General features: G+C 37.0%; 1 protein-coding gene across 1 annotated transcript in view; it reads left to right on the top strand.

Annotated features, from left to right (window-relative positions):
- Positions 1 to 12,601: 12,601 nt before the first annotated feature.
- tox2 (TOX high mobility group box family member 2) overlaps positions 12,602 to 24,278 on the top strand; it is a 115,580-nt gene continuing 103,903 nt past the window's right edge. Inside the window, exon 1 of the mRNA XM_067586808.1 lies at positions 12,602 to 12,742. The gene's annotated coding sequence lies outside the window, so the exon portion shown is untranslated. The remainder of the gene's footprint in view (positions 12,743 to 24,278) is intronic.

Genomic DNA, 24,278 nt, shown 5'->3' with positions numbered 1-24,278 from the left:
ACAACTAACATGTGTTTTAGCAATACCAGGTGCTATGTTGCACTAATGTGGAACGACTTTGGTATAATTTGACTTTGAACGGAAATTGCGCATTGTTATTTTCAACCCTGTCAGTCAGGACGAAAGTAACACACGGGTGTCCATGTGATTTTTCACGGTTCTGGTAGGTGTTAGGTGCTGTACGCGCTGACTCAGTTAGGCATGGGTTCAGAGAAACTTTAGTCTTTACTTTACTTACTTTGGTCCTGTGTTACTTTCGGTCCGGTTCTCCCCTACAGCTGAGGCTAATGAGATCCAGTTTTGGAGTTATTTGGTCATCAATCAAAGTGGTGGACAAATTTTAATTTTGACATGATGATGGTGCTGAAAAATTACGGAATCACCAAAGATACATAAGTGAACCAAAGTTGTTGAGATATTTATCTCATAAACGTCACTGACTGCAGGATTTAACCTCTGGTGACCCTAAGTGTTTGTACAAAATGTCATAGCAATCCATCCAGTAGTTGTTGAGATGTTTCAGTCCAAAGTGGTGAAACATCTGACAGACAGACTGATCAAAAGACCCAATATTGCCATCTGTGCCACTTGCTAGCATGGCTAAAATGAGGCATTGCTCCAGAATGACTGTGATCTTAAACACACCACAACAATGATACTAGATGTTGAACTCAACAATTCACTGACTCACAAACCCTTATTTTTAAACCAACATGTCACTGAAGGTACGTGATTCTTCCCATTCCATTCACAGAACTTGATGAGGTTTGACTGAAAGCATGTGAAATAACAGAACAGCACTTGGGTCTCTGTGGTTTAAGTCCCCCATCACAGTCAACAGGCCTTGATTGCAGTTACTGCTGTTGAGAATCATGTAACCTTTATGGGATGGTTTCTAAGATGACTCATAGGCAAGCTAATTTTAGATGGCTTTGTGCTTTAGATTGGCCTTGAAGTATACAATTATAAGACATGAAGCGAAGTGACACAGACAAAGAAAGAGACACACTCAGCTCCTGTGCACAATGATGGTCACATGTTCAGTGTCAATGGAAAAAGCACAAAAAGACAGAAGTAAGTATTGAATATTAAGGTGTGCCAGGAATGATTTACAGTATTGCATGGCTCCTGACTGATAACTTAATTATTTTGGTGGGCTTGTGTGGCATTTAGTGACAATAATCCTAAAACAGACAAACACACACACACACACACACTGCATGTGGCAAGTAGAAGAGACATGAAATGAAACTGCCACAATGCAAATTGAATAACTGTAGTGAAATAAATACATTTTTCCATGAAACAAGGTGTGTTCATATAACATAGCTATGACTTACAAAAGATGTTGTAAATGACGAATATTTTCAGCATAACCAGATAGTGGGTTGATATTGGCACTAGAAGAATTGTTGAACATTGGCCCACATGCACATTGAGGATTTGTGTATTTATTGAACAATTTTGATCTTGATCCGAGAGAAAAATTTGGAGTATCAACTCACCTCCTGTTTTTTTCTTCTTTGCTGCCAAATTCATTTGCACACCATAACCAGGTGGTTTCAAAATTCTATTTATGACTTATTATATGGCGGCATCTGTAAGACACAACTTTTTGGTTATTATAAAGACTGCATATAGTCTGTGATGCAGGAGAAGAAGACAGAAATGTTGATTTGAAAAAAAAAATGAAGTGAATCAAATAATTTGAAGAAATAATTTACCAGACAAATTAACTGTCTGACTGCATTTTCATTAAACTTGTTTTTATCTGCCTCTGCACTGTAGACGCATAACATGAATACACCAATTTATATGCCACTGTTTATTAAAATGTGATGTGTTAGTTCTTTAGGCTGCCATAGACTCACATTGCAGAGAAACAGAGAGACAAAAGTGGGACACATAAACCTAAGTTTCTCCGAATGATGATATATTGAGATAAATTCTACACATATATGGGCTTTAAGCAAGTAACTAAAAACAACCATCCCTGACACCTCATTGTCAGAACAGTGAACTCTATACAAAAGGACTGTTGGATACTGACGGAAAACAAAACACCAAATTGAACCGCAACTTGTTCCGCTGCTGTGTGCTTGACCTTTTACAGCGAAACGAGACATGTTAGTGTCACCTGGAGAAAACGCTGCTGATTAACACGGCTACTCCACTGTCCCTGACGTCACAACAAATAAATGTTACCTGGCCACTGGTATTTGTGTTCGAACACTAAGTCAGACATCAGGAACAGCCAGATTCAAACTGACAGCAGAAGGGAGAGAGGTTATGTTTCATATTCGTGGGAGTCTTTACTTGAAACTACAATCTGGGGCAAAGTAAAGATCATGCTCTTCAAGTCCAACGATAATATCTATGTGAAGTGTCTGTGAGTTAATTCAGTGCATTTTTTCCCCTTCCTTCGCCTGGTGTGATAAAAATATTCCACAATAAAGCTGTCAGTTAAAAGCACGTACAAAGATGACTGACAAACAAATTAAAAAGCTTTGTTTTTTTGTAGGGAGGTAACTGTTTCTTTAAAAGCTGAACATTTTATCCAATCAAATGATTGATGGAATGAAAGCAAAAGATATTCTCCGATCTAGCCTGACTAAACAGCAGCATGGCAAGCAATGTATTCATGTCATTTGAAAAGGTAAGTGAATAACATAAGGTAGGAATACAAACATATCACATAGCCCTTTTGACCAAACTGCATTCAAATAAAACAAAAACAAACAAACAAAAAAACTTTAAAGACACTTTATAATATATGACGGTTTGCCAGGCTATCTGTTCTTATACAATGCATATACTGTAAGTGCCCACTGTAGTGTCCGAGTACCGTTAGATGGTTGTGCACTGTCAGGGTGATGCCAGTGAACCATGCAATAATATGTTCCCTGGACTGACCTCTGGAATAATCTAACCATAATAGACATCATGATTGTCCTGGCAGGGTCTCTAGAACCTCCCATGAAACACATTGTGAGACTGTGACCATGTGGCTTAAAGACTACTAACAACATCGATCAGCTCCATCTGAGTTGCAGAAAGCTGCAGCCCATTTAAAAAACACAGAATCCAAAAAAAAAACATGAAAAAAAACAGTATAGATTCTGTCTTTGAAGTAATTTTTTTTCTCCAGTGCACATTTTTTGATTCACAGAAGCTGTGCATTTCCAAATTCCTTGCCATCTGTGTAAATGTGATACCTCTCCTTAGTACAATGAACTGGAAATGGAAGCTGTGTTTCATATAATCCCCAAATCCATCCAACTCTCACATCCTATCATGCAAATTTGGTGCAGTTTGAAGAGAATCCGGTCTCCCAACCATATGCCTGAGCCGTGTAAAAGATACAACAATTTATTATGCATGCATTGCACCAGGCTTATGGTAATAAGGTATTAAATTAGTGCTGGACATTATTGCTCTTCTATATCACTTCTGCTCAAAAGATTTTCATATAAGTCACATAAAACAGAAAGAGGAATGAGATTTTAAAACAGATTTGCTGGCAAACTGTACCTATTGTTTGTGAGTTTAAAATAACATCTGACCATTCTGCTGAAAGCTCTGGATTGAACCTGTGTTCAGTTATGCCACTGTTGGCTCCGTCATATTGATTCAAAACCAGGTTATTTAAAACAGCAATTTACCCAAATAACTTGAGTGGTTTTGCTTTTTCTTGGACTTTCAGTTCATAGAATAAATACACCGTAGCTCTAGTTGTGTTAAACGTAGTCCACAATATTTGATTTTTAAACTTGAAACTTCAAAACATTAATGCAAGATAGACAAATCCCTGTCTATCTCTACATTGTCAACTGTCAAATAAAAACAAAAATGCCAAAACAAATGAAAAAAGGGCAAATACAGCCTGTATGACTATCTCTGTACTGCTAAAGAACATTTGTCCAATGTAGTGTCTACATAGAGCTCAATGTAGAATTTACAACATATAAGACTAAACAATAAAGACATTTTGTCAAATTTTAAAAATGTTATACATTTGATCATACTGTATATTATACCAATTCACAAATGTTTCTGTCCCGTACTGGAGCTACATAACTTTCAAGTTTCATCAAAACACTGTAACCTCAGCAATGTGGGAGATTTTTTCTTTTGTGATACAGAGAAAACAGTGACAAAACCACACTGAAATTCTGCTGATAAACTGGTTAATTTATGGTTATAAGCCAGCTCATTATTGAAACAGTTGCCTTGTTAGATGGTGTGAATGATGTAAAAAGACAGTGAGGTGTGATTTTTAAACGTTTCGTATTTCACCTTTCAGTTTTCATGACTTGTTTGGGTGTTTCCCCTGGAACGAAGGTAAGAGCTTGTAACTCTTAACTAAGTCCATATCAGCCTGAGGAAGTGAGAGCAAGAGAGAGAGAGAGAGAGAGAGAGAGAGAGAGAGAGAGAGAGAGAGAGAGAGAGAGAGAGAGAGAGAGAGAGAGAGAGAGAGAGAGAGGATCAAGCAGACTGTGTTGAACAATTTGGAAAAAAAAACAACATATCTGCAGTCATTTTCTAATATACTGTACTTAACCTGCAACAATGTTACACGGTGTAGTGATCACACTTAGGGTACAGTGTGTGCGCGTGTGTGTGAAGATTGCAGTTATATTTTATAGGTGTAGGTATAGCTCAGTGTGAAGCCACTCCCTGTGTTATTTTATTGCATGAATGTGCAAACTGTGAGAAAACACCCACACGCTCCTCACTGCCCATACTGTACCTGCTTGTTTTTTCCGCCATCATAAACAACTGCCCTGCGGCTGTCATTTCCACATGCTACAGACACAATGTGTAAAGTACTGTAATGCAACGTTGTTATTACTGATGCCACACCATACTATTATAAAAGCTGCCACAGCTAAATCACCATTAGCTGCTGCTGCTGCTATTGTTGCTGATTTTGTTATTGCAAATTTGTAATGCATCGCCATCAGGCCATAAATCTTATACAGGATTACTGTGTACAAGTCGTTTGTATGGTCTTGACTCATCAATCAGAGCTGGAATGTTTGTGTTACAACTGCCACTTTGTATGATGGATGAAGATGGGTGTTTTCTAACTGTACAGTAACTGTGGTATGAGGCTGTGTGTGTATGTGTGTGTGTGTGTGTTGGAGCACAATGTAAGCGGTGACACTCATTATTCCATCTGCAGCCGAGAGTGATTGAACACGCCATATATTAACTGTCTTTTCCCCTTAATCCCATTGTGTTCTGTGAGATTAAATTTGAACACTAATAAATGTTTTTTACGACTAATTAATGTTTCACACCTTGCCAAGAATCATTTTCTTCCTCTACTAATTCTAATTGGTCCAATTAATCATGCAAAAGGTAATTAGCATAGTTTGATGTGCAGTAAAGCCACTCCGGAGCCCACGGGGGGATTTGGAGAGCTTTTGTTTCTGGATACAAACAGAAAATTAGTCAAGGGTGGTAGACGCTTGATGCTGAAGCACACTGCAACACAATACTAATGAGTGTGTTCTTTTGTGATGGTCTTTACGGGACTGACAGCCATATTCATACCAAAGGCAGATGTACATTAGACATGAATGAAGATGACTGGCTTTGGCTGCCTGAGAGATCCCTGCAATGTCCTGGAGATTTGAAGTATGAAAGGCCATTCTCTAACACACAGACTCACAATGAGGCAGCAGCTTATTCTCTTGTATACATAGATTTTCAATGGTCTCCAGTTGTAGTTTATAATAGACATATATTGATCTAGATTTTCTATGTGCATGCAGGTCTCTCTCCTTTTCAAATCAATAATGACATCTTTTCTGGAATTTCAGGGTGATATTTTGTGGAGATTGATAGCAAAATAGCAATTTTGCTGGTCTTTTCTAATGATCAGATCTTGTGACACGCTGTTTAAATCTATACTCACACTGTTTTCACAGGTGTAAAAAGTCTCAGACTGGGAGAAAAGTAAGTATAAATATAGGTCTAAGAGGCCAGGTTTAGGAAAATGTTACTTTTTGTGACTCAATACACTCAAGATGAATCACAGGATGTAGGTTTGATTCAGGGATAGTTGCTATATATTACGGTCCAGTACTTCTGCGGGCCACAGATTTAGAGATAATTCTTCTACACCTGGTTAAGAAAGAACTGATGCAGACATGAAGATATGACCCAGATGTGACCAAAATATTCCACACATCATCAACTGATCTACAAACTATTAACACACTCAACTTTCCAAATCAAAGAAAAGGCTGCTGTGAATCCTTTTACGTTTAAACTAGAACTGTTTAGGTTCTATAAATGTATTAAGTGTCAGTGTTTGTTTGTTTATAATCAAAAAGACACCATGCATATGTCTTAAAAATCTACTATCTAGATGGAATCTAGAAGGTCCCATTTAAAGTTAAAATACATGTTAGTCTAAATTAGGAATCTCAGCAATTAAAATCATTATAAGGCTAGCTGACAGGGACATTATGATTTATCAAAAAACTACAGTATGAAGTACAACACAGAGGTAAATGACTCAATGGTAAACCAAAAGGATGTGCTATGAAAAGAATAAACTATATTGATCAGGGACAATAATACTGTCTAATGTCTAATGTGCTACTATGTGCTCAACATTGGAGAGTTGATTTGTTTCTTAAAGGCATCATCTGTAATCCAAATATAAATAAATGGGTCACACCTCCACCACAATTCAAAACTCAAGTTTGAAACCTGCAGTATTATCCCCAAATGGACTGACAGGTCCTCTACAGTCATACGGTGAGTAACACTAAACACATCACAACCGAGTTATTGATGTTTTCTGATGCTGTTAAAGGTTTGTTTACATCAGCAGTAGCAATACACAGGAAAAATAACTGACCTATTTTTTCAGTCATGTATGTGAATATAGTACTTTATGTGTTCAAAACAATTAGTGTTGGCTTTAAGGAATAGGATGGCATGTGTGTCTGTATCACAAACAACAACTTTCAATTACATTTTACAAAAAGGGAACAAATCAGAAACACGATGCTAATAAATGAATAGCTGACCTAAATAACTCAGAGAATACATATTGATAGATTAATGTTAATGACCCCCAATGTGTAATGTTTACTTCCTTAATATCAGTGAATCTGCATAATGAGCAATTTCTCAAGGAATTGCCTCTGATTAATTTGCATTAGGTGCAATTGGCACAAAAACAACAAGTAATTTGTTACCGTTCATGTCCAATCAGGTGCAACATACTGATTTGCATCTAGGAACATTATTACTTCACAATTATCTTATCATTATTTAGCATTTTTTGTGTCCCCTTAAATCACCCTACCAAACTGAGTTTTTGCCCCGGATGCACAATTAGTCCACAAATGTCATCTAAATAGAGGCAGCTGACGTTAGAAGAAAAAAAAAAAGATTTCGATCATCATTTTCAAAGCATATTCGCAATTATATTAAAATCCATGCGTCATATGATCAACGTTGGACTCTCCAGTGTATCGATGGCAGAAACATTAGGGACTGCTTGATGATGTTAAAGGTTTTTTCCCCATGTCACAGTTGAGTGGTTTGTAGTAATTCTAAGAAAACTATACAAGTGTACAAAAAATAAGATAAGAAAACATGGGAAATAACTTGTACTTTACCAACTGACATGGGAAATCATAACTCATAATCAACTGTGATTTACCTACAAGCATGCAGTTGTGTTTTACAGTGAACCTCAAGTCCTGTAAAAATGTGCGTTACAGAGAAATCTTAGTCAGCTCTCCACTTCCAAGGTACTTTTTGACATATAGCCACTTAGTATGAGGTCTTACATTTCAGTACATCAGTCAGGGAAGTGGTCTAAATGCTCACCAGATCTTACGGTGCAGAATAGCACTTATCACTAGATGCAGGATAGTACTGCGACGCTGGAAAATTAAAGGAGATATATCAGTGAAGGAATGGTTGGACTTAACAGCCAAAATTTCCTACTATGAATTATGCTATAAGCTGATAGATAGACAAGATATCTACATGAAAAAATGGGGCCCTTATGTTATGGTAACCTAATGTACTGAAGAGTTGCACCCTTTCCAATAATATAATGTGTTGTTCTATATGACATGTATAATTTGAGGTATTATTTCGTTTACATAATATGATGTACTATTTGGTACATACGATACATATCATGTAGAATATATACTATATATAATGCTCTGTCTCTGTTATATTCCCTTTATCCTTGTTTTCTGTTCTTGTCCTGTCTTAGGTGTAGTTTGTGGTGATATGATACATTTTAATGGCTATGTATGTATGTTTGTTTTTCCTGTTGAAAAACTAAAAACTAAAAAATATATATATATTATTTTGTTGTTTTTATAATGCAACCCTGTCTCTAAAACATATTCATAAAGGATCTCATGTATTAAGCTTTTCTGGATGTGAAATGTGCCATATGGTATTTATGTTTTTTGTTGGTCCTGGTCAATAACCCTGAATGTATTTATTGGGTGGTAATTATCTGTTTGATATCAGTTACAGACATACTGTATTTGTTTTTTGACATAGAAATGGTTGCCGTGATAAGGGTTTGTAGTTTTTTTTTGTAGTACTGTGGAGAAGATTGATTGACACAATATGAAAATGTTGAGATATTTTAGCCTTTCATTTTGAGTAATAACCCCATGATGAAAACTCAGATCAATATAGCCTTTTACATTTTATTGAGATGGTAATGATGTTTGATTGTACAAAACACTTGTCTTGTCACTTTTTCACTTGAACTGTTTCCAGCATGTAAGTATCCAATGTAATCATATTAGTTGTTAATTATTGTATTAAATTAAACAAACCAGACCTCAAACTCATAAAACTAATTTACAAAATTAAACGAGAAACATTTAAGATCAGATGAAGGAAAATTTAGCAGTTTTCAACAATTCAGCCCCCTCATATTTCTTATCATCCCTCTTATCTTCTGCACCGCAAATAAAAATCTATGCACAGTTAAGAGTGTCAGCGAAAATAGCTGGCCCTAATATCATTCTACAAGCTGAGGTTGATTATGATAGTGAAATTGGCAGCGGAGCGTGGAATATCCCCCCGGTGATTTTCCAACTCCAACTCATTTCACGGGCCATCTCTGGGTCCCGATCCCTGGGACTGGGTTCACTTGGCTCTGGCCCCTGTGCTACTGATGTCTTGATTGCTGTTTCATAGACTTTCACGTGTCAATGCAGCAGTGCCAAAGGGATCTATGAGGAGGAAGTGATGCAACCACAAAGACATAAGAGCGGCAACACTGAAAACACTGACACTGTGGTTCGCTGACCTCAGAGGAAGGAAAGAGACTAAGAGAAAGAGAGAGAGAAAGAGAGAGAGAAAAGCTGTTTTAACGGTGGTCAGAGGGTCTAAATGTCAGGAGGTGACAGTTTGGAACATGAATGTCAAGCTAGTGCTGAGGATATGTTTGCACGTATGCGGTTACGTTTCTCATGCCTTTGTGCAACCATTAAGCATTGCTCTGTGCATTATATACTGCGATCTATTACTTTCAGTTAATCAAACATTTTTAAAATGATATAAATTGTAACAAACATTAATCAGGTTGAAGACAGGTGAAACAAAAACAGACTGCTTTGTAATCTAAATTCTAAACTAAACAGTGACAATCTAATTGCTGCTGCCAAAATATTTGATTTTAAGTAAATTAGATCAGTAGCTAAAAAACAGTCTTCATAAATGGAGCTTTATCTGTAAGTCAAGGCCATTAGCAGCCCTAGTCTGAGTTGCCTTGGGCTCTGTAATTAACTCCGCTCAAGCGCAGCTAAACATTTTTGACATTTTTCCTAGTCCAGAATTAACTGTCACAGCAGAGGGAGAAAGTAACCATCTTGTCACATTGAGTTTATCTGCGGATTGCGGAACGCTGTGCTGTTCTGTTTTTCTCTCTCTCTCTCTCTCTCTCTCTCTCTCTCTCTCTCTCTCTCTCTCTCTCTCTCTCTCTCTCTCTCAGTGAGACACACACACACACACACACGCAGTCACTCTCCCAACCTGGATCTCATTTCAGTAATGTTTCATGATGAGCAAGATGATGGAAAGTGTGACTAGACCTAATGTTTTGAACGTTCGGGTGGCGCCGTCATCAGGTTACATTACACTGCTAATTGTTCAGCAAAAAGCATTTCTCTTACTTGTATATATGAAACGCGGGTCTGGAGCTCATCTAGATGAGGTCAGATGACACAAATAAAATTCTATTATAGAGAGTTCAGGTGGAAAATAACTGTAAAACACTGCTCTTCCATTTTTAGGTTTCTATCACAATGCGTCTATACTGGATATTTTATGGTTAAAATTATGCTGGTACTGGCACACACACACACACACACACACACACACATACACACACACACACACACACACACACACACACACATACACACACACACACACATACACACTCACACACGCATACACACATACACACACACATACACATACACATGCCGCACAGAGGCTGCGTGGAACAGCAGATTCACCTGATTGGTTTAGCTGAGAAACAGAAAAATGAGTTGGGTGATGTGAATGGAAAGGCCCAAGGTACCGTAAACATGCAGCATGACAACTCCCAAGCCATCCAGGAAATGCCTGGTTTCCAGTAAAGAATTATTTCTCTTTCGCTGCAAATGCAGTTAGTGTTTGATGTACGATTTGTCAGGAACAAGGAGTTACCACAGTGTCACAGTAGTTTTGGGGATACACCTCACACAGATAAAAATCAGTAAAATATTGATTGTTTATGTGTTGTATAATAAGCTCAGTTAACAAGCTCGGAGTTAAATACGATGGATGAGGCAGGAAAAATAAATAATGAGTGAAATCTTATACATGTAAATATATGTTTAATCAAGTAAATGTATAAACATGTAAAACATAAGAGCAAACACATATTTGTATTTTATACATATTTAATTTACTGATAGTGTAATTGAATCATCATGATCTTACTAATTGTGAGATCCATAACTACCCAATCCAACCTCAAAATTAACTGAACATTGATGACATTACTTGTACATCCTCTAGTGATAATATTAAATTCCCCTTCTTGGTGGTGACACAACATGCAATACAGAAACTATTTGTTGTCACCAAATTTCATGTCAAGCAGATGGTGAAATGAAAGTAGCTAACAAGCCAAAGTATACAGCAAATTCTATTCAGAGAGAACAGTTGCATAAGCAGGTTTCCAGACTATTCAAAAGCTTTTTAATGATGGTAGAGTTGACCTTAGACATCGCCCACACAAATTACTCATTTGGCACATAATAGACCATTTCTGTTAAGTTTCATTTATCAAGAAGACAAAGTTTTCAATCATTCCATCGTCCTGGATGGTCGCAATGAGTAGATGGGAGGTTATGAAAGCCACATGATAATAATGTCTGACAAGCCCAAACGAAATACCACCAAAGAAAAGTCTCAAGTCAAATTCCCCTGATGAACACACATTAAACCAATCACTGCGTGTTAGCATTTCAGTCATCTACAGGCCATTACCCAGTGCTGTAATTATACCACATATTCCATAGACCTATATTACTTTGAATGAAAGAATGCCAATTACAGTCCTTTTACTCTGTCTCTCAGTGTGCTGGCTGATGCCTCCATAAAAGTCTGTGATTAAATTACTCAGGGGAAAGCACTTACATTTTATATGACAACCCCTGACGCATCCCTCAGCCGTGAATTCCCCAACCAACAGCAAATCTTCTGAGAGGCTCTGACTGCGGACAGGTGGGTCCAGATTCCTGAGAGGGACAGAGAGACAAATCCTTCCTGCTTTATACTGTTATTGTCTGTCTCTTCCTACTGATACAGGGTTAGCTCACCTGACATACATATTGTCTAATCTGACAGGAATAGTAGAGCGATGTCACTTTATTTTTGACTTACCACCAGCATTCTGTTTTCTTCTTACTTAGCTGTCAAAAAATCTTGTAACAGCACTATATGTACAGTATAGCCCTGAAGCACGAGTGCTATACCTGTGAAAGTAGGGGCTCTCCAGACAAAATCATAACTAAACAAGGGTTATTCAAAACTTTTTGTCTGAGGAGGTTTTAGCACACGCTGTAATACCCACCGCCAACTGCCCTTCTTTCATTTGAAATAGAGTCAAAGGCTTAAAATGAATATACGTATCTAGCAACTCCCACATGTTCCACTGAGGCTGAAAATTCCCTCATCTGACACGTGTCTGCTGCAGACTGTAGGTGTTGTTGCACCAATGAACACTGGACATAGGCACCGTGAGAGAACCCTGTTCAAGGCACACAAACTGCAAAGTAAGAACTTCACATAACACTCAAATGCTAGTTTATTCAAGAATTTTATTCCTCCTGTCGATGTACAGGAGTCATTTTAGACATACGGTGTGAAAAGCAGGGCTCCAGAAATTTTCCCCGTATTTCACGGCAGAGAAATTCAAAAGTTGTTCAGTCACGCTGGAATGTGAAATGTGAGTTCTGGGAAGACATGGGCTAGACAGACACACAAGCCCTTCTGACGTGGAAGGAAACCTTAACTTGTCAATCACGTCACTCTTCTGTCAATAGCTGTTTAATCCTCTGCTGAAAGCTAGTAGGTGCTGGATCAGAGACAGACAGGAGGTTAAAGGTAAAGTGAATGACAAACCCCCCACTACAAGAGCATTTTCCATCGTTGGTGCATAGTTAGCTGAAAGGTAAGAACTCTAATGATCTTGTTTTTTTTGTGAAACCAGACATGAGTTTTTAATATCAAAGCTGTGACTCTGCTTGTGACTGTGACTAATGAAAGTGATACTAAATGTAAATGAAAAAAAATGCCCATTTTGTAGATGGCATAAAATGTCATCCATGCCTTCCTAGCCACCCTGAGAAAGTGCACGTTTAAATGTCTTGCTTCGTACTCTGCCTGTTTGAGAAAAGACAGACAGTTGAATGAGTTGCAGTTATATGTGTGGGTATAAACAAAACATAATGAAATGAGCACAGTGATTACAATACCATTGTTTTGGAAAAAAAAAAAAAATCAGAAACATTTGAGCTTGTATATAAGCCTTATCATCCCCATGACAACGGCTTTACTGGTAACATGGAGATGTATTTGTGCACAACCACAGCAACATCTTCCAATTGAATAAAGCTGCACCTGTGCACATTATAGATGGAAATAATAGACTGAAAGCAACTGTTACAGTGAGCCTGTTGCTAATAGATGTGCATGAGCATGTTTGATTTTGTGTTGTTTTGCAGCACTGAGAGCACATTCTCACAGATGACTGAAATGTTTCATTTCCGGATATCAGCATAAGATTAATTAGCTGATAAACGCACGTGCTCTATTTATGGTAATGTTTTACATTGTACTGTGAGAAAAATGACAAAAATATATTTTACATTTTAAATAAACAACTGACCTTCAGTCAGCTTTTTTGTGCAATCCATTTGTCATGTTTGGAGTTATTTTATTGTTCAGTTACAGGTTAATGGTAAAATCCGAGTTGTTTTCAGACCAACAAAATAAACACGTTCTTAAACCTGCAAGAGAAACTGCAATAGCACAAACTTAGCTGGGTATATGCTTCAAATAAATAGCTTCATTGTGAACTTTTTCCCATTTTGTTTACCACCGGGATATAAACTATACACCAGAGCTGAGATGCATACAGAGAATATAAGATCAGAACCAATAGTAACACTTAAGATGTGGTAAAGACGGGATTCTTTCTGGTATACCGGCTGCTCTGTTGAATAATTGGAGAATGTTATGCCAGCTCTGTCAATACATTTTCTTGGAGGATAACAGTCCTGTGCCAATGAATATTTATGATTAATACAGCTATTTGTAATAAATATTTTATGTTACTTTATTCACCAAGCCGATGAGATGAGAATAAGGGTTCAAAGGATTGAGAGGTGTTCATATTATTCACATAGTCTGTTTTTTAATTTAAATTGCAGAACTTGTATATATGAGTATTTGCTCAGTTAGCAAACATCAACTCTGACTTACCATTAGGCATTTTCCAATTAAATTTCAGATATTCATTTTAAATTCGGTGAATCATACATATTTAATGCAGCACCATAGGTATAATTATAGTGTCCTGTAATGAGCTGGGTGTGTTGGGATGGGATATTTGTTGTCTTCATGAATAAATGCCACCAACTTTTCTGAGGCCAAGAACATTTGGATTCTAAAAGAATGACAGACTGTACTGAAAACTAGAAAAGGCAAAATTTTCTGAAGAAAATTTAGGTGTGCTCGCTGTTGAAATCTTGCAGCCAAAACATTTCAATTAGTTGAAATAATGAAATACTTGAAGTGGCAGTCGATTCATACTGAAAACGGTTGAATTGTCAGTTAGAGTGAAGGTGCTAAAAGGAGGTTTCAGTTTACATGTAAGCACTGAGTGAGGTTGAAGTTTCAATTTTACATTGTCCCTAATGCCAGGAAGTCGAGAAGGATCTCTGAATGATCAACATTAACACCCAGATGAAGTACAACACAGTAATAAATATGGTTTATATACATACAGAGTCCACAAGAGTAAAAGTAAAAATAGTGAAATATATAACAGTAAGCCCTATGATTAATTAACAGTTACTTGTTGAATGTTGTATTAGCAACATATTAGACTCTGACAGCTGGTATAATAGCTGGCTTCATTAGCAGTAAACTGCATAGCAGGGGGGCTAAATTAACATGTCACAAATCAACAATCATAAACAGCAATAAGAAAGATTAGCAACAGATAATGCTACAACAAGGCCATCTGGGGGAGTACAGTGCAGGGTAGGAAATTAACTGGGGCTTTTTTTGCCCTCATGAAATATGTTACTGGGGCATTTTGGATCATTTCTAGGGCAATTTTTTTCAAATGATGGGAAATACTTTAGTTCTACGTTGCGTGACAGACTGATATACAGTGACTCTTATTCAAAAAAAAGCAAAGGGAGCAGCTGAACTTATAATGCAAGTAATATACTCACACTGAGTTATAATCCAATTTAGTGCATATTTTATTTTCAAAAGAATAAACAATAAACACAATGTTACATAACAATTTTACAGTTCAACATCACAATAATGTTGTCTAGCATGCTATGTATGGCACTCTATGGTTTAACATAACATGCACTTTGACAGCACTAATAGCTTTTTTAGGCACAAGGCAGAATAGGAGAGGGTCAGTAGCTGTATTTGGAACCGCCTACTACATATTACCGATGAACACAGTTACAGTATGTACTACAAACTGCATACTATCCATCAGGAATCAGGCTGCTAGCAGCTGAGATGACCGGCTGGTCTCACCCTGCCAGAAGCGCCTCACATCTCCGAAAATGTTGGAGCAAATTTAGGGCATTATTTGGATAAACTGACAACATATTGGGAACCTACAGGGCTACTTTCCTGAAAAAATATTAAGACTTAATAAAGTGACATATTAACAACTTATCAACAGCTTTTAGCCTGGTTCAAAATCTCCACCATCACTGCTGGATGGTTGGCCCGCAACGTTGTTGTGACCGTTCCAGCACTTTGCATTGTGGGACACAGTAAGCGAGATAGACTGGTAAGATGTATACTGGATTTTTTTTCTGAATCAATATGACATCTGGGTATTTTTGACATTTTAAGAATTTTACTTTTGTTTGCATACTGCATACTACATGCATGCTACAATTTGGTCAAATCAGTACGTACTGCTGGTATCGTAGGTTGTTTTGAATGCAGTCAGTGATTGTCTAGATTTCTAACGTACTTTTATTTCGACTGATTGTGACTCAGCTGGAAGTATGACAAGTTTGCAAATTAAAAAACACTCCATGGTGGTAATGTTACAGTTATTAGCTGTCACAGCTGAATCACAACCTCGCAACGCTTGAGCAGGAGGAGGGGGTGGGGTTTGTGCAGGTACGGAAGCCTAGCTGTCATTTCCGAGTTGCATTTTGAATACAGAACAAAGTCTGCGCATGCTTTGCAAAATGTATTGACTGTTTAACTGTTTATTTTACGAGGGCATTTTACATTTTTAAGGGCATTTGAGCCTGGTAAAGTGTACTGTAGATATGTCAATATTTGCTTGGTCACAGATCTAACAAAAGGCTGGAAGTAGCTGTTCCAGTAAGGGTGCTACTAGTGACAGAACGCCCAGCTGCTGATGACAGAATAGAACGGACTCATGAATAAATTGCCAACAAATAATTGTAAAGATGGCTAATCGGGTTTCAAAAAACAGCCTTTTCCATCACAATATTTTTTGTTGTTATCAGCAGAAAATTTAACTAGCTTACTGTTCCTCTACTAACATCTCTAACACATAATTAAAGTACATAATTTAATATCCTAACTATAATTTAAACATCACAGCTTTATGGGTTTATTAACTGCTGCAAAGATGATAATTTCCTGAGGTGTCTCACAATCTAAGTGTGAGAATTTTACAGATATAATACAACCTTACATTCAATGTGCATTCCAAACCAGTGCCAAACTCAATTTATATTTAAGGGTTAAGACAAATACTGTTAATGTGACTTGGTGGACCAAATGATAACACCATTAGCACATATTGTACTTTTTGTAGTAGACACAGTCTGTTTAAATTAAACTGGTGGTGAACATACAGCCATAATGTGTAAAGGTCAAGTTATAAATTATGATGCAGGCTGTATCATAATGTATAGTGTAAATAAAGATGTATTGGTGAAATTCAGAGGAAATCTTAAGCAGTCTATGGTCCAAAGTTTTACAGCAAACGTGTTGCAACTGTTGTCCTATCAAAAACATTTCACAAAGAGAAGGCTGCAGTGTTGTGGCACGTTGAGTGAAAAGGAAGTAGCAGCAGCTGACTGCACCAGCTCTTAAAGTTCAAACTTTGCTCACTGTTTACTAAATTGACATTTATTCATCATTGAATCGAAACGAGTTGCACCACACAAACCAGCTGTAACGTCAGCACCAACGGTGAGATTAGATGTTACTCAGTAAACCACATAACTTCTGCTAGGTTGGCATAATTGTTTATTTCTTACTCATTCTAAATCCCACAAATACTACTAACTCTGAAACACACATATTTCTCCAGTGCATGCAGATATATAGTACTTGTCAAAAGTTTGGACACACTTTCTCATTCAAGGGAATGGGAAGGTGTGTCCAAACTTCTAACTGGTACCGTAAATAAAGTAAAATTGCAATTAACAGTCTAATATAAAATTTGCTTCAATAAAACTGTTATTTATGGAATTTATGTGACAGCCTACTACAGTGACTTCCTGTTTATGTACTTCACGGCTAGCACCACCTATGTTTCCTAGCAACCAATTTACACATTACGGTATAAGACTTTTCTTATGTTTTAATGGTACATCACTAGTAAATCACTAGTTTGAAGCGAGCTAGTATCTGCTGAGAACCTAGAAGGAACACAAACTTAACAAATAGATGATGTAGCCCAATCCAGTAGAACAGGTAGATGACAGGGCTTTTTTTTTTTTTGGCTTCCATTATATGTCATTTAGTGTCTATATGTGTCTGAGATGTGTAAGAGCGGCTCATATTTAATGAGAAAACTCTGTATTCCATGATAAAGGTCTTGTGTTTGTCCATATAAAAGTCTGTGATCTATTCATTATCTTTATAGGGGCAGGATGAATAAACCACAGTAAACAGAACAGCCTGTTTACATTTTCAAGCAACACGGGATAACATTCTCCTGTAAGGCAGCCATTGTCTTTGCTGTTACTCACCTGATTGCATCTGTTTCCAATACTGCCTGCATGTCCATCGAGCATGAGCAGGAATATACTGTACGTAATGACAGACATGGCAGTGGTACATTAATGATAATGATGCAGATGTTTGAAATAATTGAGGTGTGCTGGTAAACGTTGTGATAATGGAGGTAAAGGAAACATGTATGATTGAAGAGGAAGATGACTGAGGCCGATGGAATTTAAGATCAAAGAGGAGGTCTAAATGCTTTGTCTTTTGACACAAGTAGAAATTTTAATTCATGATCATGAGAGGGAAGCAATGGGATGCATGGCTGATGCAGTAATAGAACCAAGCAAGATAAAAGCAAAACCCTGTAATGCACTGTGACACGAGGCTCACATCAAGAGCAGAGAAAAGAAATGGTAAAAATGTTCGTCTGATAAAAAAGCCATGTTTTCTGTCAAATATTAATGACCCCATGAAAGGCTTTACTCATAACAGCAGCTATTCTGAATTTATAAGGGGCCACAGTTACACAGAATAGTGATAAATAACTCTTCTAGCTCTTACAACAACACCCCTTTCTCTTTTAATAGATGGGTACACAACACAGGCAGTCGCATCTGTCTGTGTGTGTCTCTCTAACAGAAACACAGTGTGCGTGCACGCGCCCATGCACGCTCAGTGTTTGTGCAGCTCTGACTTATTTTTCACTTTTCCCTTTAACTTCCTGTGAGTCACCAGCGGTGGAGGAAATACTTTACAGCTGTACCTTTATTTTTATGTGAAAACACGGCTTAATGCACACCGAGAACAAAAGCAGGAATCTGGTACAATGTTTTGCTTCACTTGTAAATTCCTGGGCACCTACTTAATTTGCTTTGCTACTCAATGGTAAAGTGCAGTTATAGAGCTGTTACATAACCTTTGCTTATTTAAGTATGTCATGAGCCTAGAGTGGCTTATGTAACTTTACAAGATGGTATAAATCTGTAGATCCTCTCCTCTTTTCACTTATCTAAAATCCAAGATACATCTTTTGTGCTGATGGAAATTGCTCTCAGAGAATCTGTGAGAAAGTGTCCTTGATTATCATGCATGAGATTAGTCTCTCTAAAGTGGATCATGTCTCCACAAATCTTTTTTTTTTTTTTGTAACCACAATTAAACGTGATGCCGTGCAGCGTTAGTTGCAAATGATGCTTGTCACATGTGAGATGCAGGGGAAAAAGATATGCAGAAAAAAGGAAGATACTTTTTTATTTCAGATATTCATAGTTAATGTTTGCAGAGTCACAACAAAAGGAATAAAAAGTCCTTTGATGGCTACTTGTTCTTTTGTCATTTACAGAACTGCAGGGAGAGATTAAAGGTCTGAAGTTTTTTGGCCTAATAATTTAGGCCAAAAAAAGATCTTTTTCAGTAAAACACCACCTTCTTGAGGAGTAAATAGTCAAGACAAAACTGTCATTGTGAATGCTTCTGGATGAGCAGTTGGAATGTTGCCCCAACATTACATAACCCAAAGGCATTCCCTCACACTGTAAGAATATGTTGCAGAGGACTACCTCTCCATTGTGCTTTATGAACTGATATCATTTATGAATAAGTAGAACTTGTTCACATCTATAAAACACTAATTATTAAAAATAGATCAGATATTTTGTGATGGCTCCATCTTGGGGTCAGACCCTTACTGAGCATTATCCCATAATGAGCAACATAATATCCTGATGATTCCCACTCTGATTCTAGATGGAGTCTTGATGTTTGTGTTGATGGGCTGCAGTTAATATGACTTGTAAAGAAGATGGTATTTAGTAATTGTCTCCGATGTGGGTAATTGAGGAGAGTTGTGCGTTTAGCTGTGCTTGATTGGATAAAGTGATCCACAAAGGAGTTTCCCCTAATGCTGTGTTCATGTCATATTGGACTTACAGTAATTACACGGTTCCAACTTGTAAATAGAGTTCACATCAACCTCCAAGTCGTAATTAAAACTGGCAAACTGGGATTTTTCTGAAAGTTTCAAAATATCTGATTTAGTACTTAATTAATAATGCAGAAGTGCCTAAAAAGCCAAACAAACATACGACGCATTACGTCAGCCAAAGTTTGTCGTTCAGTATAATTACACCCAAATATAAAAGAATATAATGTAATACTGTCAATGCACAGCATTTTAAACCCTAAGACAACCAACTCAGTTATACAACCTTCCTGAGTTGTCAGATGACATGAATGCTTGCAAATCCTTAACATGAGAATCTTTCTTCCCATCCATCCAACATAGCGTGAACGTGGTGATCAGTGGTGATCACTGCATGAACTAAAAGATTGTTTTGCAGCAGGATGCAAAATTGGTGCGGTCAATTAATTTTGGAGTCAAAATACCTAAAAAAAAACCTTCTAATGAAAAATTCCTATGAAACTAAGTTAAGGAAATTGTTTGCTAACACATAAGCCATAATAATTTATACAGTGTTCTTCTGCTCCCAAGTGCTAAAAAACATAAACAAACAAACAAACAAACAAAGAAAACAATTAGTGCAACTCCATTAAAGCTCCATTAATAATATATTTTTATATCAACATTGAATCAAATGAATTCTTGTAATATGGAAATGAATACCATGGTACTATCAGTGTTGTACTGTGTTAATCTTGCATGGTATTGTACTGTTTTCACAACCAAAAACTGCTGTAGAGACACTCCATTGCACCTCCCTAACCCTCACAATATGGACTTACAGTAAAACATCAATCATTACCAGTAATAGTACCAATTTTTTTTTATAGAATTCTTAATCGTTCACTAAATGCATGAAGTAGGAAAAAATATAATTGATGCAATTAAATGTTTTAGCTTCCATGGTTACTTTGTTTGTTTTTGTTTTCTTTTTGCTTAAACGCTGCAGCACAGCTAGAATAAAAGTGTGCACATCAAGGATGTTGATGTTAGGAGGACTGACACTTGTTGCTCTAAAAGTAGTTCTTGTGCTTGGCAACCATATCAATAAATCATTTTTTGTCATTTAATTGCAACTTTGTTTACACAGTATTTCTCATTTTTATCCTCATACTTCAGCCTCCTACCCCTGCCCCTTTAGCTGTCAGACCAGGCAACAGTACGGGATGTTTCAAAATCTTTTTGTATCAGCCTTGTTTGGCTCACTGCCTGCCCCACAGGTCGGCTAGCCACTGGGAAAACTCCAGGCTCTCCAGATGGCCAGTACGCTTATAGAAGCAAGTTACCAAGCCCTTGTGAACATCAGTGCATACTTAAATTCAAATGATATTTTATTGCTTTAATACTCAGTTGTATTAGATTAGATTGCAAATTAAATCTATGTTGTAAATGCAGTGAGTGCTAATAATTGTTTTCAGTAACCATCAGTCAATCTATCTATGGCCATTACTGCACTCCCACCTACAAATGTCCATCAACACGTCTTTCTGAATCACTGTAAAATCCCATATTCAACAAAGACTTACACATCATTGTCAATTACAGGCAAGAAACAAGACAGGAAGTTACTGAGTACTTTGCTTCCTGCAGGCTGCCCATTGTTGTGATGGAAACTATGAAACTACAATCATAGCTGCAGACCAAATCAGCTTTCTTTTGCTAAAATTTGCGAAAAACAACTAGTATATCAATTGCAGGCCTTACTATCGCAACACATTTCATAGTGTACCAGTCAGTTGTTTAATGGAACTTCCAGGTGATCCTTGTCAACACACATTTGGGAATGCCATGTGACTTTGTTGTATTTATCAAGTATGTAGTTCAGGTGCTTATCAGTCACTGGTGAATATTACATATGAGCTGGACCAATGAAACTGCTGCTTTAGGATAGGAAACCAGGAATTAACACCACCATTTGATGCATTAACCTGGTTCACTATTTGCCAGTTATCTATGTTGTTAGAACATATCAAATTCTCCTGAAAAATCAGGTCATTTGTCCCAGTCTACCACATTTGTTTGGTTGTTTTAGGGTAACATCCAAGTGGCAAACTTGGAAATGTTCAGCTTTGCAAGTTGATAAGACCAGCCTGCATGCATTCTTTTGGTCTCTGTGAGGCTTGACCATCTCTTTAAGGAGGAGATGCAAGTTCAGACTGGACTTCAGTGTCTCCGGAACATGCGACCCACATATGTCCAGACCCTGGACTGGGACAATGCAGCACTACTATGATCAGGGCTTGTTGTTCTGCCCATATAAGTCAAGTCAGAACACGTCTCACAATAGCTGCATGACCACAGGGACACAATGCCAGCTTTAGTACTGATGATGTTTCTTAAGTAAAGGTATACCAGTGTCGTTGGTAAATCAGAAGCCTTGTCAATATATTATTATAAGTGAATTTAAAAACCCATTTGTTGAAACCTAACTTTGTAATGTAATAAATGATGCAGAGTGTCAGTATCTGTAGAAACATATCATTTCTCAAAGGGATTTCTCTCTTTTGAAACATGCAAATGTTTTAATAAACTTAATGGATTTGGATCAGATTCCTGTTATGGGATATGGGCTTGAAAGCAATGTTTTTACAGATAATATCAAGCCCAGATAAAATTAAAGACCATGCCATGTTTAACGAAAGAAATGTAATTTAAGAGCAATCCAATCAAAAAATACCAATGTTTAACTCAATCATAGCTGGTAAGCAATCTGTTTTCAAGACACAGAATACATACAATATCTCTCTGTATTAGAAAACATTTAATATGTGACCATACTAAAATGGATGGATTTTCACTTATAGAAGATATAGTATTAACATTAAAGTCAAATAATAATAAAGCTACAAATGACTTACTCCTGTCAAATTTATTTTACAGTAATTCATTCTGAGAGAACAACAGTTATGGAGAGTAATAATTGCGTTTTGTTAGGGATTGGCAGCTAAATATCTTATTCCAGTTTCGGAAGACATTTGAACTATAAGACAGAGCCTTAATTATAGGAAATTTTATGTATGGCATGTTTCATTAGAGGTAAACCGATGTGCTTTACATTAATGTGCATATATCAACAAGTAATATGAAAATATATTAAATAAAATACAAGAATAAACAATATTGACATCCACTCAGCCTCCAAACGACACTGACAAACCAGACAACTATCGCACAGACAAAAACCACAGACACAGACTCATATATTAACTAATAACTCCAGAAGGAATTTCAGCTCACTTTTGAATGTGGAAACTTTTACCCAGTTTGGATCTTAATCTAGGTATAGTTAGATGACCTAAGAGGTTTGACTAGACTGTAGACACTTAGTCTACATACTGCCAAACTATTCACTGCTTTAAAAATAATAACAGTAATTTCATTAGATTTTGATTCTGCATTAGTTCTGGGAGCTAATGAAGTGATTTAAGTCCTGCAGTAATGTGAAGACTGCATTCTGAATGAGATGGAGCCTTTCTATTGTTTGTTTGGGATTTTCTATAGTTAATAGAAATAATTGCAGGTCTGTTATTGAAGAGTATAATTTATTAAGTTGAAAAATATCCAGAATTATATTAAATTACAATATTTTTTGACTCATAGAGTGGAACAAATATATTAATATTAACACTAGCCTAAACTGCTGCTGCTAAACTGCAGAGCAGCAGCTCTCAAATTCAAGTGCAGCAGAAGGATACCAATGAGAGATTGAACCATGTATCTTTTCTTCCCTCTTGCCTCTACACCCCTCACATTCAAATGACCTCTGAAGGCAGCATGGGGATCTGCCTGATATATATTACAGTATTTTGTCTGTGTCTGCTATGTGCTAGACTTAAGTGCCGCCCTCCCCCCACCATGCAGCTGACCTTTCATATTCAATATACCATGTTGGGTAAAGGTCACTACTGTTTTGGCTTCTCTCCACTGGTTTTGTTGTGTGATTGGAAATACCCACAGAATCCTCAATATATAAATATTTCCATGTCGCTGTCAAAAACATGCAAAGGGCAAGTAATCACGGTGCATTTTTTAGTACGTGATTTTTGAGGTTTATAATCACATCAGGCTGATTAGTTTACATTTGAGCGTACAGCGCTATAATGTTATGAGTTTCTCCTCTCATTAATTTCCATTACGTCTGTTCTTCCATGATCAGTTTTGCGGTCTCATGACATGAAGTCGGGGGCATGCAAAGCTTGAAATTAGTGTAAGACTTGTGTATCATGTGTCATGAATTGAAAAATAAAATACTTTGTTATCAGGGGAAGCATCACCTGTTCAGAGCTCTAAATGATCAAGATATAAATATATATTTTCCCTTTTGACCACAGATTTAATGTCACTCGCATGTTTTTTTTCTCTCTCTCTTTGACTTTACTTTCAGTGGATTGGCAATGGATTTTCTTACATTAGATTTCCCAATCACATAAAGTGCCTGCTGCTGGCTCCCCATGACAGGTGCAGAAACCTAAACAGCCTCTTTGAAAACTGAATACCTTATTGCTAAAACCATGTGCGTTATTTCATTACAGGGAGATCT

Source organism: Thunnus thynnus, chromosome 4 (genome assembly GCF_963924715.1).
Source record: "Thunnus thynnus chromosome 4, fThuThy2.1, whole genome shotgun sequence".
Lineage (NCBI taxonomy): Eukaryota > Metazoa > Chordata > Actinopteri > Scombriformes > Scombridae > Thunnus > Thunnus thynnus.
The sequence above is the reverse complement of the archived record's forward strand: the minus strand, read 5'-3'. Positions and strand labels throughout refer to the sequence as shown.